The sequence below is a fragment of the Canis lupus genome, chromosome 35 (genome assembly GCF_048164855.1).
Source record: "Canis lupus baileyi chromosome 35, mCanLup2.hap1, whole genome shotgun sequence".
NCBI lineage: Eukaryota > Metazoa > Chordata > Mammalia > Carnivora > Canidae > Canis > Canis lupus.
In genome coordinates this window covers 18,884,001-18,901,198 of record NC_132872.1, presented here as the reverse complement: position 1 = coordinate 18,901,198, position 17,198 = coordinate 18,884,001, and the positions used below count along the sequence as shown (strand labels likewise).

General features: G+C 39.8%; 1 long non-coding RNA gene across 1 annotated transcript in view; it reads left to right on the top strand.

Moving 5' to 3' along the window:
* The window catches only part of LOC140625065 (uncharacterized), a 34,737-nt gene extending 18,315 nt beyond the window's left edge, over window positions 1-16,422 (top strand). The window contains exon 3 of the long non-coding RNA XR_012024443.1: window positions 16,075-16,422. This is a non-coding gene — a long non-coding RNA (uncharacterized lncRNA). The remainder of the gene's footprint in view (window positions 1-16,074) is intronic.
* The last annotated feature ends 776 nt before the right edge of the window (window positions 16,423-17,198 follow it).

The window sequence follows — 17,198 nt, the reverse complement described above, 5'->3', positions numbered from 1 at the left end:
AAACAGCAAGCACAGATGTTACCTTGCAAAATGAGATGGACAGGACTTTGGCCAACCCCCTTGAATGTACAGAAAATCGAAAAGGAGAACTGAGTTGGTAAATGGGAGTCTGGGGCCAAAATGAACCTTAAATTTCTCATGATGGTAACTAATCACTTTTGGTACTCACATGTATTTCTCACGAAGACTTAGAACCCTTTGAGGGTTGGTGAAGAACCCAGAAGGCACACCTATATCCTCCTCACCTGAGCAGAGGAAATCCCAACCGCTTTGCCCTCATCCCAAGCACACACACACCCCACCTGCCCTCTGCCTCAAATTAGTCCACCGCAAATAAGGACATATAAGCAAACTACAGACCCCAAGGGGTAGCTAATACCAACAACATGAAACACAACTTTTCCACACGAGAGAAACCGCACCAGTTGCAGTGAGATGCTTTTAAAGTTATCTTCTACTTAGAAATCCCTCCTAAGACAAAGGAAACAGGCTTTTCTCAAAGAGCCAAACACAAAAATGAATTTTAAAATGCGATAAATTTATCCCTCATCCTGAAGACCAAAGAAACACTTCGGCAAATTTACCAAGAACAATTAAAGCTAGCCAGTAATCCTCCTGCCTCAGAGAAAAAGGTCGAGAAAGACCCATGCCAGCACCTTCTAAGGCCAAGTGAAGTTTATTTCTCAATTCCTCCTACAGTTCAGCTCTGATTAGTGAAATAAGGTTTAAGAGTGCAGAGACTCTAAGACGTTTGCAACCACAGATCCTGCCAACTGCTGCTTCCCCATTCCTTGAGTACTTTTGCAGGCTTCTAAAGTGGAGGTGTTAGCTCCTGGTTCGACAATAATGCGGTAAACAGAAAAACTGCAATGTGCTTTCTGCTCAAAATGGTCCAAAGAGACACAGAGGTCTCAGGATCCTGATGCCTGAGCCTCCCACAACTGCTCAGACCAACCACTCTATCAATCATGATTATTTGGTGCCCCCCTCTGGCCTTTCTGCAGCAATTTTATTTAGCTCCTCTAAGAAACTGAACAAAATGTCTAAATAAAAGTGCAGAGCGGAATCACAAAAATCTGCCTGTGAGAGAAATCTCATTTTTGTCTGCACTTACGATACAATTATTCCAATCCTCCTAGGCAAAGGAAAATCTGGCAGGGCTAACTGTGTGCTTTTAAATTCATAATGTATCTAAGGTGACATAATTTTGCTTTATGGGGTTTTTTAAAAACCATCCTTCAAGGAGATTGAGAACTCTATCAGTTCTTCGCAGTTTAGGTAGCTAGGCTACTGAGGCTCCACTCAGAAGAGTAAGACAATTTACTTAGGAGAAATCATTCTGTAAAACAGCCTTAGAACACTGGGCAGTAGAAACCGGTATCAAATATCAGGTTAATTGGTATTATTTATTTATACAATACAATTCCTATCGTTTCAAGTGATTCACTAGCCTTCACCCAAGTCCCCTGGATTTCTTAACTAAAAAGACACAAGTTGTATCCTTTCACAGAAAGTGTCCAGGACCTCTTCTCTATAGCCAAGAACTCCTTTGCTATGGCCACTCCTGGGATGACCATGTTCCTTCTGCTTGGTTAACATGGCTTGACTGCATTGGTTTCCAGTTTGCATCACTGAGGAGCTGGGCAAGGGGACAGGGCATTCATCCCCAAAGCTACAACCAAGAGAAAGCTGAGCCAGTGCAAGCGCTGGAGATGAGGGGAAGAGATCAGGCCCAGTGGGGTTTCCAGAACAGTGCTGAGAGTGTCAGATCCTGGGACACCCAGGTGGCTCAGTGGTTGAGCACCTGCCTTTGGCTCAGGTTGGGATCCCAGGATCCAGGATCAAGTCCCGCATCAGGCTCCCCGCGGGGAGCCTGCTTCTCCCTCTGCCTGTGTCTCTGTCTCTGTCTCTGTCTCTCTCTCTCTCTCAGTCTGTATCTCTCATGAATAAATAAATAAATCTTTAAAAAAAAAAGTGTCAGATCCTGACAGGCAGGATGACAAAGGGAAGTAAAGCTGTAAAGGCAAGACGGTGGCCAGCCAAGGAGGCTCCTTGTGGGTGCTCAGAAGGTGATTGTGGAGGAAGGCTTGTTGTACCGGGTTTCTGGCGTCAGTAGCCAACAGGACAAAGACAGACCTGAGACACACAGAGAAGATGACGAGGTACCCCTAATTCTTCTCTTCTTATATTTATTTACTTTGTAATTGAAGTATAGTTGACACACAAAGTTACATTAGTTTCAGGTGAACAACATAGGGGTTCCGCAAATCTCTACATTACTCTGGTCACCATATAACGCCACTGCCTTGCCACTGACTCTATGCCCTATGCTGTCCCCTTCATCCCCGTGACTTATTCATGCCATAACTGGAAGCCTGTACCTCCCACTTCCTTTCACCCATCTTGCCTGTCCCCTCACTCCCTTCCTCTGGCAGTCATCGGTTTGTTCTCTATGGTTATGGATCTGTCTCTGCTTTTGTTTGCTAATTCACTTGTTTGTCTGTCTCTGTCTGACTTACCACACGTAGCATAATGTCCTCTAGGTATGCCCACATCGTGGCAACAGGCAAGATCTCATCCTTTCTTATGACTACATCCCATTGTGCATATTTCTCATATCTTTTTTATCCATGAGTCTACCGATAAACATTGGACTTGCTCCCATATCCTGACTGTTGTAAATAATGCTGGATTAAACATACAGGTGCATATATTTTTTTTCAAATTAGTTTTTCTGTATATAGTAGGGGAATTACAACATCATGCAGTATTTCTATTTTTTTAAAGATTTTATTTATTTATTCATGAGAGACACAGAGAGAGAGAGAGTAAAGCAGAGGCACAGACAGAGGGAGAAGCAGGCTCCATGCAGGGAGCCGTACGTGGGACTGGATCCTGGGTCTCCAGGATCATGCCCTGGGCTAAGGTAGCGCTAAACCACTGAGCCACCTGGAGCCTCTTTTTTAAAAAAGAGAAAGAAAAGAAAGAAAGGAAAGAAAGAAAGAAAGAAAGAAAGAAAGAAAGAAAGAAAGAAAGAAAGAAAGAAAGAAAGAAAGAAAGAAAGAAAGAAAGAAAGAAAGAAAGAAAGAAAGAAAGAAAGAAAGAAAGAAAGAAAGAAAGAAAGAAAGAAAGAAAGAAAGAAAGAAAGAAAGAAAGAAAGAAAGAAAGAAAGAAAGAAAGAAAGAAAGAAGGAAGGAAGGAAGGAAGGAAGGAAGGAAGGAAGGAAGGAAGGAAGGAAGGAAGGAAGGAAGGAAAGAAAAGAAAAAGAAATTACTGTTTTTTTTTCTTCTAAGCATTTTATGGTTGCAAGTCTCACATTCAGTTCTTCAATTCATTTTGAGTTTATTTTTGTGTGTGGTGTAAGGAAGTGGTCTAGTTTCATTCTTTTGAATATAGTGGTCAGTTTTCCTAACATCATTTATTGAGGAGATGGCCTTTTCCCCACTATATATTCTTGCCACCTTTGTCATGGATTAATTGACCACGTAAGCATGGATTTATTTCTGGGGCTTTCTATTTTCTTCCATTGATCTATGTGTCTATTTTGTGCCAATATCATACTGTTTTTGACTACTACAGCTTTGTAGTATATCTTGAAATCTAGGATTGTAATACCTTGAGCATTATTCTTTCTCAAGATTGCTTTGGCTATTGGGAGTTGTTTGTGGTTCTATGAAAATTTAGTAGTATTTGTTCCAGTTATGTGAAAAATGCTGTTGATCTTTTGACTGGGATTGCACTGAACCTACAGTTTCCTTTGGATAGTATGAACATGTTAGCAATATTAATTCTTTCAATCCTTAAGCATGGAATATCTTTCCATTTCTTTGTGTCATCTTCAATTTATGTCATCAATATTTTATAGTTTTCAGAGTACTGGTCTTTTACCTCTTTTTTTTAAAGGTTTTATTTATTTATTGATGAGAGACACACAGAGAGTGGCAGAGACACAGGCAGAGGCAGAGAGAGAAGCAGGCTCCATACAGGAAGCCCCATGTGGGACTCAATCCCGGGTCTCTAGGATCATGCCTTGGGCTGAAGGCAGATGCTTAATTACTGAGCCACCCAGGCATCCCGCAGTCTTTCACCTCTTTAGTTAAGTTTATTCCTAGGTATTTTATTTTTTTTAGTGCAATTATAAGTGGAATTGTTTTCTTAATTTCTATTTCTGCTATTTCATTATTAGTACATAGAAATACAACTGACTTCTATGTATTAATTTTGTGTCCTGCAAATTTACTGAATTTATTTATTGCTTCCGATAGCTTTTTGGTGGAATCTTTAAAGTTTTCTCTATAATAACATGTCATCTGCAAAGACCAACAGTTTTAACTTCTTCCTTATCAATCTGGATGCTTTTTCTTTATCCTGTCCAATTGCTGTGGCAAGGACTTCTACTACAATGTTGAATAAAAGTGGTAAGAGTGGACATCCTTGGGGAGCTTGGGTGGCTCTACTGGTTGAGTATCCAACTCTTGATTTGGGCTCAGTCATGATGTCAGAGTGGTAGGACTCAGCCCCACCTTGGGCTCCATACTCAGCATGGAGTCTGCCTGAAATTCTCTGCCTCTCCCTTTTTGTCCCTCTCCCTACTCATGCTCTCTCTCTCTCTCTCTCTCTCTCTCTAGCTCTCTCTCTCTCTCTCTCAAATAAATAAGCAAATAAAATCTTCAAAAAAAGACTGGGCATCCTTTCTCATTCCTAATCTTAGAAGAAAAGCTCTCAGTTTTTTAGCATTAAGTATGATGTTAGCTGTAAGATTTTCATATATGGCCTTTATTATGCTAAGGTATGTTCCCGCCAAACTCACTTCCTAATTCTTTCATACTTGCCCTACATTCAGAGTTCTGAAATTCAGGGACTTCCAGGATTGGAATATGCAATGGTTTCTTTTTTCCAAGTGGTAAAAAATAAAACTGAAAAAGTCTCAGACAAAAAGATAACTTAAATTTTGGTCTTAGGATAAGGAGCAAATCATGGGCATAGTCACAATAGTTTTTCTGAGAACTATGAAGCAATTACTTTTATACTCAATAAACGTTCTCAATTAGAAAAAAAAAATGGCCCAAAGAAGAGAATGATAAAATTAATCCAGTGAGGACTTGGCTTTAGTATCATACTAGATCCTACAGAAACCAATTATTTAGTTCTTCAACAAAAGACCAGATGGGCAGGAGGCTACATATGCACCATGCACTCACTAATCACAGTTTGTAAGCCAAAGATGGTTGTACTAAAAAGTTTTATTTTCCCTCAATATCATCTTTAAAGAAATATCTGGTAAAATTATCCAAGTAAATAACCACTTAATAAAAAGTAATTCCCAGTGGTGAGGAGTGGTGCCATTTCCTCACTACAAAAATATTTTCTTGGGCAGATGAGATGAACTGAATCAGAAGTCTATTGACACTGAAATCACACAACCAAATTTTTTATCATAGCACTTATTACATTGTGTTAGAGTTGTTTAATATCTTTACTTAATTTGTAGATTGTATAATGTTTGTCTTTTTCTCCCCAATGCCCTTCACAAGGTTCAACATATAATAGGTCCTCAAATAATGTTTTCTTGGATTCAATTGAATGTCCCTTTAAGGCCATTTTGTTCACTGGTTTAATAAGGAATAATACACTGCAAATACACATTCTACTCTTTTATAGCTGGGTATTATTATTATTTTTTTTTATGAAGAAGGGCCTAGGGCACCTGGGTGGCTCAGTGGTAGAGTGTCTGCCTTTGCCTTAGGTTGTGATCCTAAGGGTCTGGGGATCAAGTCCTGCATCAGGCTCCTTAAGGAGCCTGCCTCTCCCTCTCCCTCCCTGTCTCTGCCTCTCTCTCTGTGTCTCTCATGAGTAAATGGATAAAATCTTTAAAAAAATAAATAAAATAAAAATAATAAATAAATAAATAAGGGTCTGATCTGGGAAATACTATGCAATTTTTGGTCAAATATTTTAGTGCTATCTCAGAAAAAAATGTAGGAACCGTGGGCCAGGTGGACAGCTCCAAGTGTCCTGTCAATAATCCTATTTTAGTACCTCCAATGGGGAGCAAAATTAGTTATTTTTCATTTGTCAAAAGAAAAAACAAAGATGTAAAGCTATTTAAATTGTGAATACCCATATGAAAAGGAAAAAGTGTTGTGATCCTCAATCTTAGGTTTTCACAAGGATTTCAAAATAGTTCTCTAAGACTTCCAAATCTTTTCTGGAAAACATATGTGAATATGAGATAACAAGGTATACAGGTAGAAATTGATACAGAAATATCCTTTATTTGTGTCACAATTGAAACAGTTGGCCCATTTAATCAGACAATTCATTTGAGTCTGTCTGGTTTCCATCTACACAGTCTATTGTGGCAGGACAGACAAGAGCCCAACAGGCAAGTTGAAAAGAATGCTTTAGTTCTATATGACTCAGTGATCCTCTTCCAACATTACGTCAATATGAAGGGGATAGTGATGAGTCAGATAGTTTCAGGTAACTCATCTCCTGCCATCCTTTCTACCCAGCAAGTAACATAACCCACCTGTCTTACGTGCAAAGTGGAAACATCACCTCGAATCATGAGTAGGTCCAAAAGCAGGCACAGCGAGGCCTCGTAGAGCAGCCCTGTCATATCCAATAGGCAAATCCGTTCCGGATGACCAACAGCCCCTCAGTGCGCAGACCAAGAATTCCAATATAATTCTCCTATCTTAGACATATGCCTATGGGAGCATAGATATTCTTAGGAACGATAACAACTATAAAATCATGTTTGATTTGATTCTATTTTCTGGCTTCCTGCTCTATGATGTTTGTACCAAATCAACCATTGCCTTTTGTAGGGGAAAAAGATGTCTGCAAGATTGATGACTTCCTTATCTCACTGCCCTTTCTATGTTGAAATTAATAAGAAAAGAAAGTTTCAGTCATTAAAATTCTTCATGCAAGCACAGTCTCTTGCTGCTCTCCACTTCACACACTTTATCGCCTGCGAACGATTGCAAACTTACAAGTTTCCAATCTCACTTCCTCAGGAGAGCCCATGCTACTGTCTATGGCATGGAAACTTCCCTCTCTCTTTAGACATTTTACACAGTTCTGAGGATGCAACAAATCTCATTTAGGAGCAGCACACCATCACCCACATATTAACTTGTCACCCTGAGTAATAAAGTTCACAAACTCCATTTCATTTTTTTCTTCACCATGTTGCCTGATAATATAAAAAGGTGTCACATCCTTTTGATTTGTAGCTTGTGTGTTTGTGAAATAGCCTCTCCACAAACAACCTGACGAAGTCAAGGAAGCTGGATGACTTTTTTTTTCTTTAATGCCCAGGTCTATTTCCCAATAAATATTCATGTGCATAAACATAAAAGTGTTCAATGAGGTGCAATCGTGGTAATTGCACAAATAGGAATAAGTCAAAGCATGATTGTTCCGAGTTGGGTAGGATTTCTAGACTCACTGCCTGCATTAAAAGCAATGACCCCAAATGACATAGACAGGTATGGCATTTTCAGACCTTTCAATTACTGAGTAAGACATCAAAAAATACCACATTGGTGATATATAATTGAAAAATGGCTCTCTGCTCTTCCACAGCTTTCCTTAATTTAGGTGTCTTTTGGCAGCCTGGGTGGTTCAGTGGTTTAGCACCTGCCTTCAGCCCAGGGCCTGATCCTGGAGACCCAGGATCGAGCCCCACCTCGGGCTCCCTGCATGGAGCCTGCTTCTCCCTCTGCCTGTGTCTCTGCCTGTGTGTGTGTGTGTGTGTGTGTGTGTGTGTGTCATGAATAAATAAAATCTTTAAAAAAAATTTAGGTGTCTTTGTGATATGCAAAATATATTTATACTAGATCCACTTTAACAGCCTGTTTTCTAATGAACATATTTGTGGTTCACTCTGACAGACACTTCACTAACAGTCATTCTTTTACTACCATTATACGGGGAGAAAAGAAGAGTGATCAATCACAGATGCCACTTGGATGTCTAACAACCATGTTTCCAGATAAATAATGGAGACTGTGTGTGTGTGTGTGTGTGTGTGTGTGCGCGCATGTATGAGTGTGTGCGCTGAGATCATCAGCTATCATCCTCGTTATTCATCATTTTGAATCTACTTGGGAGTATCACAGGCTCTATCAAAGATATGATAAAATTCAACACTTCTTCCCTAAAATAATCACGAACACAATTTTTTATCTATGATTCAAAGGGCTTACAGACTTGTAAAGTTCACCATCATGGATGATTTCAGGTGAAGTATCTCTGCTCTGGTGTTACACTTATGCCTGATTTTAAGCCTTCATTATGGCAGCAGCATGGGGGAGGGGTTGAAATAAGCCAAGAAAGGCTGCCTTGCAAGTGTGGAAGGTCTTGCCATTTTCATCAGAACACTGAGCAATGAGGGTGGTTTCCCCATGGTGCAGGCAACTGAAAGTAAGAAAACTAGGAAACAGAATCAACAAAACATGAAGAATGAAAGGGTTCCTTTTTATATATATCCACGTGGAAAATTTTTTTAAATCTTAATCCTTAGTAACATCTGACAGCAAACAAACAAAAATATCAAGTGGAAATTTGGTCTTGAAAAGTGTTAAGACATTTATTGTCGGGTCTTTATTTTACATGAAACTAACCTGTTGAAAACTAGTAAAAAGAGATTCCTGCACAGAATATTTTTTTGGTGATTAGACAGTTTGGCTATGTGATTTTTTTCTGGAATTCCTAAAGAAGCCTAATTTTCAGTTCATCCACTCCAACCACATCCTCTTACCTCTGTAGAGGTGTTCTACAGAGGTGGCTGTGCCAACAACACACTCTATTGCATTTTAGTGACTAGAAAAGACAAATTCAGAGGAAAGCTTATATAAAGAAATTGGATCCACAGGCTGATCCCAGCCACCCCTCCCAAACTGGTGGTTATCTCCACCACCACCATCATCCCCTACCACCCTCCCTAAAAGATGAGAGGTTAGTTCCCTGGAGAAATCAAACCCGAAGGCTTCAGACATAAGTAAGGTGTAGGAGGTAGGAACACGGAGTGGACACGTGAAATTCCACAAGTGACTAGTAATCCCCAGCCCCCCTCTTCTAGAATGCCACAATCTAGGCTTAAATCCCCGCCCAGGGCAGTATATTAGAGGCTTCCTCTCCCTCCCAAAAACCCAATAGTCCCAAAGACACCACAAACTTGAAGGCTTCTAACGAAAAGGCTGAGTCCTCTCAGAATAAGGCATCAGCAGATAAGCCTTTCTGACCCAAGGCTTTCAATCAGTTTTCTATTGCCTCACTCTTAATATAAATAAACAGCCAAGTAACACCAGCCTTGAGAGAATCCTCTAACAGGAAAAATAAACAGGGCAAAGTATGGCTACCAAGGAAACAAAGACAACGCAGGATAGAATGAAGTGGTTTTTAAACCCTATCATTAACATTTTCTAAGAAATGAGTTTATATCAATAAGAAACAGAGTGCCATTGAAAAGGAACAATGGGAGACAAGAAGTTCCTTAACATTAAAAATAGGATAGCTAAAATTTAAAACAAATCAATGAAAGGAAAGGAGAAAGATCCTGTTGTGTGTTTCAAATAGTAAGCCTTTTTTGGTTGTTTTTGGTAACCAAGAAAGTAAATACCTGTGAGATAATTAAAAAACACATACAACGGTCTCTGCCCCTCCCCCCTGCCACTGAGCTCCTGTGATGGAAGTACCAGGAATATCTTTTTTCCTATTATTTGGTCTTTGACCTGAGTTCCTGACACTGGGTTCAAAATAGCCTTTAATTTCCTGGGTGATGCAAATGTCTTTGGTTCAGAGGAGCTTCTGGATGGCTCCTGGATGGGAACTGGTTGCTAGAAAACCACACCATGACTAGAAGCTTAGTTTTTAACCCCTAACCCCTCATTCCCTAGAAGGGGAGAAGAGCTGAGAATAGAATTAATAACTGATGAACCTACGTGATGAAGCCTCCACAAAAATCCCAATAGTAGGGTGACTGGGTGGCTCACTCAGTTAAGCATCCTCCCGACTCTTGGTTTTGGCTCAGGTCATGATCTCAGGATCATGGGATGGAGCCCCAAGCCCCGCACTGGGGTCTGCAATCAGCTCAGAATCTGCTTCCCCCTCTCCCTTCCCGGGCGCCCCTCCCTATGCTCGCACAAATGTGTGTGCTCGCTCACTCTCTTTCGAAAATAAATAAATAAAATCTTTTTTTAAAAAAATCCTGATAGTATGGTGTTTGGAGAGCTTTTTAATTGGTGAATACATCTATGTACAAGGAAGGTATACACCAACCGCACAAGGACAGAAGCTCCTGTGCTTGGGACCCTCCCAGACCTACCCTAACAAATTAATCAAACCCAGGAAGGAGGTAATGGGAACCTCTGGTTTATAGACTATGGGGCAGAAGCACAGGAGACAAACTGAACTTGCATCTGCAGTGGGGTGGAACAGTCCTGTGGGACTGAGCCCTTAACCTGTGGGATATGATGCTATCTCCTGGTAGATAGGTATCAGAATTGAGTTAACTGTAGGGCACCCTGACAATATTGTAGAAAATTGCTTGGTGGGGAACAACCTCACATATTTGGGGACCAGAAGTGTGATCAGTCATGTGAGAGTAAAGGAGAAACATGGAGGTAGGCTAGGGGGTTTTCCCAAGTAATACCCCACTCTATCCATCTCTATCAGCTACACATTTCATATGTTAACATTTCATATGTTATAGATCCTCAGGACAACAGATTGTATACCCATAATTTTGATTTGTAGTTCTCAGACTCATGTGCCAAATGAAATTCTTAAGAAAATATTGTGTAATTAATTCTGTATGCTTAATTGTATACAATTGTAAACTTCTGGAAAACAGAAGTCAATTTTCTTTGGTTTATACCTAGCATTTCACAGCACCCAGTACATTTTGGGGCATAATTGTGTGCTTTAAGAAATCCTTTTTTGAAAAAACACTGAAATAATCCAAACATCTCTAAATCTCTTGGGAGAGAAGAAACAGGGGAGAAATGTTCAAACGAGGGTTAAATATACAAATGGTGGATCTATTAAAAGAACAAGAAAAATCATCACTACTTTTGAGTTAAATAATGGCAGTTAATTTGATGAGGAAAAGTAATACATTTTATTTCAAGGTGAAAACAACAGAAACATTTCACTTATACAATCAGCAAAGTATTCATGATACTCACTAGATAGAGCATTAAGATAAATGCCCTGAATGTTTTTTCTAGTACAGTACAACGAATCTTTATCAATGGCCTACCATGTGTTTAACACTGTGCTAGATGTGTCTGAGCTACAGATGCAGATGTATTCTCTTCAAATGGCACAAACTGTAGCAGGATCATATTAAAGTAGAATATGGAAATCCCAGGATGCCTGGGTGGCTCAGTGTTTGAGTGTCTGCCTTTGGCTCAGGTTGTGATCCTGGGGTCCTGGGATCAAATCCCACATCAGGCTCCCCTCAGAGAGTCTGCTCCTCCCTCTGCCTATATTTCTGCCTCTCTCTGTGTGTTTTTCATGAATAAATGAACAAAATCTTTTTTAAAAAATGGAATATGGTAATACGTTGGAGGATATGCAGATAAATTTCAGCCTGAAGGAAAAATTGAGTTGGAACAGAATTTTAGAAGAAGTCAACATAAATGTTCTTGAAAAACAAATACAGAAAACTAAGGGGAAACAATATTCTGAACTACGGTGATAAACCATCCCTATTTGCCTGGGAATGAGCTGCTGCCTGGCAAAGAGGAGACTTTAGGGCTAAACCTAGGTAAATTCTAGACACACTGGAACAGTTGTTTATCCAATTATAAGCAGATGGAACAACCTCATTGAAAGGTAAAAGAAAATATAGATATTTGGAGACCTAAGGAATTCCAGAATTCCAGAGTGTACATACAGGAGGCAAGCAGTAAACAAAAATTGAGGGAGCTAATCTTTCCAAGGGGCACTGTGTGCCATACAAAGGAATTTGGAGTATAATTCTAAATCAATGGAGAACCACTGATGGGTTTTGCTGAAAGGCGTGAAATGTTCTGATTTGTCTTTGGAAGGATCATTATGACTGCCCTGTGGAAGATAAATCAGAAAACTAAGACAAGGGGGAAGTAAACTGGTTAGGAAACTGCTATATCAACTCATGGGGGGAAAAAAGGCAAAAAAGAAATATGGCAGCTTTACCAAAAATAGATAAATTCCAGATATTTAGGCAATTGAAACAATAGGATTTAAACACTTATATATGAAGGATCAATAATGACTCCCATGTTTCTGGTTTAATAGCTCAATAGATGGAAGCTTCATTCATCAAGAATGGAAATAAAAAAGAACAGGCTTTAAGGTAGAGAGACACTTGGGGAGGGGAAGATAATGAATTCCACTTGATTTGTTGAATGCAGAAGTCCCATAGAGGATCCTAATCAAAGCAGCAGCAAGTGAATATTTTCAGTATAGTTCTTGAACCCATGACTAGGCTCTGATACAGAGACCAATAGAAACTCCAAGCTAGAGTGGTATCAGGGAACAAGGGAGGGAAGAGTTTTAAGAAGGAAATGATGGGTCGATTTCAAAAGCTGCAGAGAGATCAAAATAATAAGTCTGAAATGTGTCAAAAGATCTTGGTGATTTGGAGCAAATTAGAGACCTTTTCCAGAGCTGGCTTAGCGTGGAGATGGTGACTAAAACTTCACAAGAGTGAGTAAAAATGTCAGAGAGTAGAGAAAGAAATTATAGGCTAATCTTTCAAGAAGCCTGGCTAAAATAATACAACAGTTGGCTCCTGCCTCCAAAAAGTGACATTCTGTTGGAAATTAAGAATCATCTAGACTCTGCCAACAAACTCAGCATTTTTAGGCATTCCCCAACACTCTATCATACTTGTGGCTGTAAAATCCTATGTCAATAAAATGTGTTTAATGACAGACCCCTCCCAAAAAATCCATCAATTTTGCATTTAAAAGTATTATAAATCAAGTTTGTGTTTAGTTGAAGCTTCAACTTTGCTAAGAAAAAAACTGACATTACTTACGGGGTCTCCTCAGCAGTGAGAACTGGTTTCAACTACTGAAAACAGTCCATGAGCAACTCTAGAGGCAAAAATGAATTTTGCAAGTGATTTGTGCAGCTTAAGGTCCTAAAAATTTTTACAGTACAATAAACTCTTTGGAGTTCTAGTCAAAAAACAAACTGCAATGTGTAAAAATTGAAACAACCGCCCTTTATTTCTCGAGATGGCAACTCTAAGATTTTTCTCCAACCTAAGTCATCAGAATTATACTTTTGGTAAATTGTCCCCAAATCTGCCCTTATAATAATTACAGAAATCTGAGTAGACTCAGGTATGCAATGATAACAAACAACCCCAAATTTTCAATGATTTAAAGGGAAAAGATTTACTTCTTATATTACAAATCCGTAACAGGTGAACTGGGCATTCTGCTCTTCTTTGCCATTCAGAAACACAGACTCACAGAACAGCCACCATTTCAAATATCACAGAGCAAAAACCTTGCAATCAACCAGAGTAACAAATGTCATCTTTGCTCCTAAATTTTAGCTAGACCTAGTCACGTGGTCCAAACCTAACAATAAAAGGACCATGGAATTACGGAATTCGGTCCCACCATGCACCCAAAAGGTGAAGACACTGACACACTGGGAGAACTTTGTTAACGATTACCACACATATTACTACTGATGAGATTCACATCGTCCCACAAAACGTACCACACACGCACAAACACACATATGTATGTGTGTATGTACATGTATTAATGAAAAATGTATGGTATATTTTCAAGTTTTATGAGTCCTGGGTGTAGACCACCCTGGAGTATTGTTTCTGTCACCACACCAACATGTTACCATGTTATCTACTCAGATGTCCTAATCAACCAGAAACTCTCAAGAAATCCAATACAGAGTTTTAAATATTACTCTAAATGGGGTTATTTGCACACAGCCGAAGAATAATCATGCCCAAGGAAATATCATGTCTTTTGAAAGTATGTAACAGAAAAATAAAATTATTTTCTATAAGGATAATTAGATACCATGCTGTTCAGAAGATGCAATTTCTACATTTCACTGGCAAATGAGTACCCTTCTTTAATATGGGCTAATCAGGATTTATTCTTCACTCGGGAAGACAGAAAGAGAAGGGAATGTTTTCATGGGCTGCTACTGCCACAAGCCTTCTCCCCGAACAATTCCCTCTGGCTATGGTTTTAATTGATTGGCTCCTTTCCAGACATCTTTACATTATTCAGTGAAGCAGAAGAAGAAAGGCAATGTTTTGACCTTGACCTTATAGTAAGAATCTTTACAAGTTTTTTTTCCTACGCCTGTTGCTTCCCAAAGCCAGACGAGCTTTGTTTTGCTGCAAGGAGATTATTTCTTCAATAAATTCAGAATTGTTAGCAGCCTACATATTAATTATAAAATGAAATTATTAACGGCACATTTGGAAATTGTGTTTGTATGCTCATACCAATATTGTTTGTATAACACATTTTTTCTGTGGAACTCCTCCCAATCTCTCTTGTTCTATCATCCTATTCACAAATGACTTTTGTAGCACCTAAGTCCCACTGGTAGTTCTATGGTAACACTGGTTTCCCCTTACTAATTTATTCAGAGCCAGTGAGTACAAAGCAAAAACCTACCTTTTAGAACAAAGCTTCTTTGTTGTGTCGGTTTTTTTCTTTCTAAACCAGGACACTTCTCTGAGCATCTCAAAAGAACAAGTTTCTAGAGTCAGTTTTCCCTCTTTTTTTGAACCTGTTAACTCAATCAGTTCTCCCCTTAGCTGCCCCTTTGGTACTAGATGTTTATGGTACTTGAATTCTTATGGATCCAGACATAGTCTAAGTTTGTATCAATCCCTCAAGCTAACAATGAATACATGATTTGACCAGGTAGTTCTTCTTAAGGGTAGACTTGTTTTCAGAGTAAAGCAAAAATAGCCAAAATTAATTCCTGACCCCAATATTAAAAAGTTAAATAGGTCTGTTCTCCATGTGCACGTATTCACATGCGGTGATGCTAATTAAGCCTAAACTTCAGGACCTTTCATTTGCCCAAGGTCCAAAGAAAATCCCTATCACTGATGAATTCACAATATTTATTTTTTTCCTTAAAGAGGGGCCTATAGCTGTTATCAGCTTCAAGTCCCACAAAATCTGGATCTATCCTATATGTCCTGTTAAAATGAGATCCAACTCCTTCTTGGCTATCGCAAAACAGATAAAAAGAAATAGTCGAAGAAAGAGGTTTTTCTCATTTTTGAAAGAATAGTATGTAAAAAATTATGGGTATGTGCCAATGCCTGAGAATAAGGTGATCAAATTAATAAACCCAAGTGTTAAAAGAGTAGAATATTTTAAAGAAGTAGTTGCCATGGAAACTGGCACAACAAAAATTATTATACATACAGACGAACTGAATTCATTCGTATTGCTTTTAGAGTCAATAGGCGGCAAATTCCCTCTTCTTTTTTTCTACCTTTCATGTTGACTTTAAGGATTGCAAATGTTTCTAATAACAGCAACCCCTTGAAGGTTAAAGCTCAGCCAGACCCGCACTAGTCAAAGCAGCAGGAACAGCTTTAGAGAAATCACAAAGACAGAATTCTCGCAATAAAACTCAATGTCTACACGGCGGTAACCTCTAAAACAGCAGCTTATAACTTTGGGGGTCAAGAGGCTCCCTCTGAAACTTTAATGTACACTGTGGATGCCCCACCCAGAAAAATGCATGTTCATATTGATGCATATAATTTCAGGGATTCTTGGACCTTAGTTCATCATGTCCATAGAACTTGGCTAACAAACCCTTGCTTTATCATCTAGAAATTATCATTTATTCCTTGGTTTCAACAGAAATGTTATCTAGTGACCGTATCAATATCTTGGTTATTTATATATGAAAGACACACCTTCCCTCTAAATAACTTATTATATATCTCACTGCAAACAATCCCAACATGTGGCTGTGACCCAGACTTTCAATTTAATTTATTTGTTAACTGAAAGCAAGAATCTCTTTGGTTTTTCATTGTAGGAACTCAGTCCTGTAACGGAAGTGAGGCCGGAAGAAAGAGAACAGGGCAGGAGAGGCACAGAACGTAACAAGATTCACGCTGCCCAGAGCTGGGAGGAAAAGCAATACTGCCAAGACCAGCCTGCCTCATCAGACCTCTTTGATGTGTGTTTTGGGATCCCTGTATTGAATGAAACTTTGGAAGTTTTCATGGATGCTGGAAGCAAGAAGGGATGGAATAAAAAGCTCAATTCAGTAAATTTAATTCTGTGGTCAGGGCTTCATCTCCCTCCTCACTGGGCTGCAACCACCTTCCTAGTCTCATCGGTGAGCAGTGAAGAGAGCCACATCCTGGAATGGGTCCATGCTCTATCAAGAAGGATCTAGGTGGGTTCTTCCCCCCCAGCTGGCACATCGTGTCCTCTATCCAGGTGTTTGCCTGGTTTCTATCCTGAGGGGTGTAAGTGCTGATGCTGCTGGATAGGGGCTGACCTTATTCTCTCACCCTGCCCTACTGTTCTCATGATTTTTTTTAAAGATTTTATTTATTTATTCATGAAAGACAGAGAGAGAGAGAGAGAGAGAGAGAGGCAGAGACACAGGCAGAGGGAGAAGCAGGCCCCACGCAGGGAGCCCGACGTGGGACTCGATCCCTGGACTCCAGGGTAACTCCCTGGGCCGAAGGCAGGCACTAAACTGCTGAGCCACCCAGGGATCCCCCTCATGATTTTTTTTTTTAATTTATTCCTTTCCTTGACTCTTTCTACAATAATTATGTCTCTTTGCTCCCCCCAAGTTAGTGTCTTCTGTGTTTTGGATTCTAACTCCACTGTGTGCCCTGATACTTAAATGCCTACTTGATTTCAGTCCACCCCTTTGTCTGACTCCCAGCGGTACCAGCATGTGGACTGAAGCACTTGGTCTCATTCCACACACCCAGGGGCACAGGCCCGCTCACCCGCATACACAGCCACCCTCAGGCCCTTGCTCTCACACACTCACTCACTCACATCCAGTCCTGCCATTGACAGTCACTCAGCCCCCCTCAGGCTTACTCACCATCATCCACAACAGCCCCATTCATTCACATTCCTGCTCACTGCCATAGCATCCGACTCCTACTCCTCTGCACTCATACTAGTCGG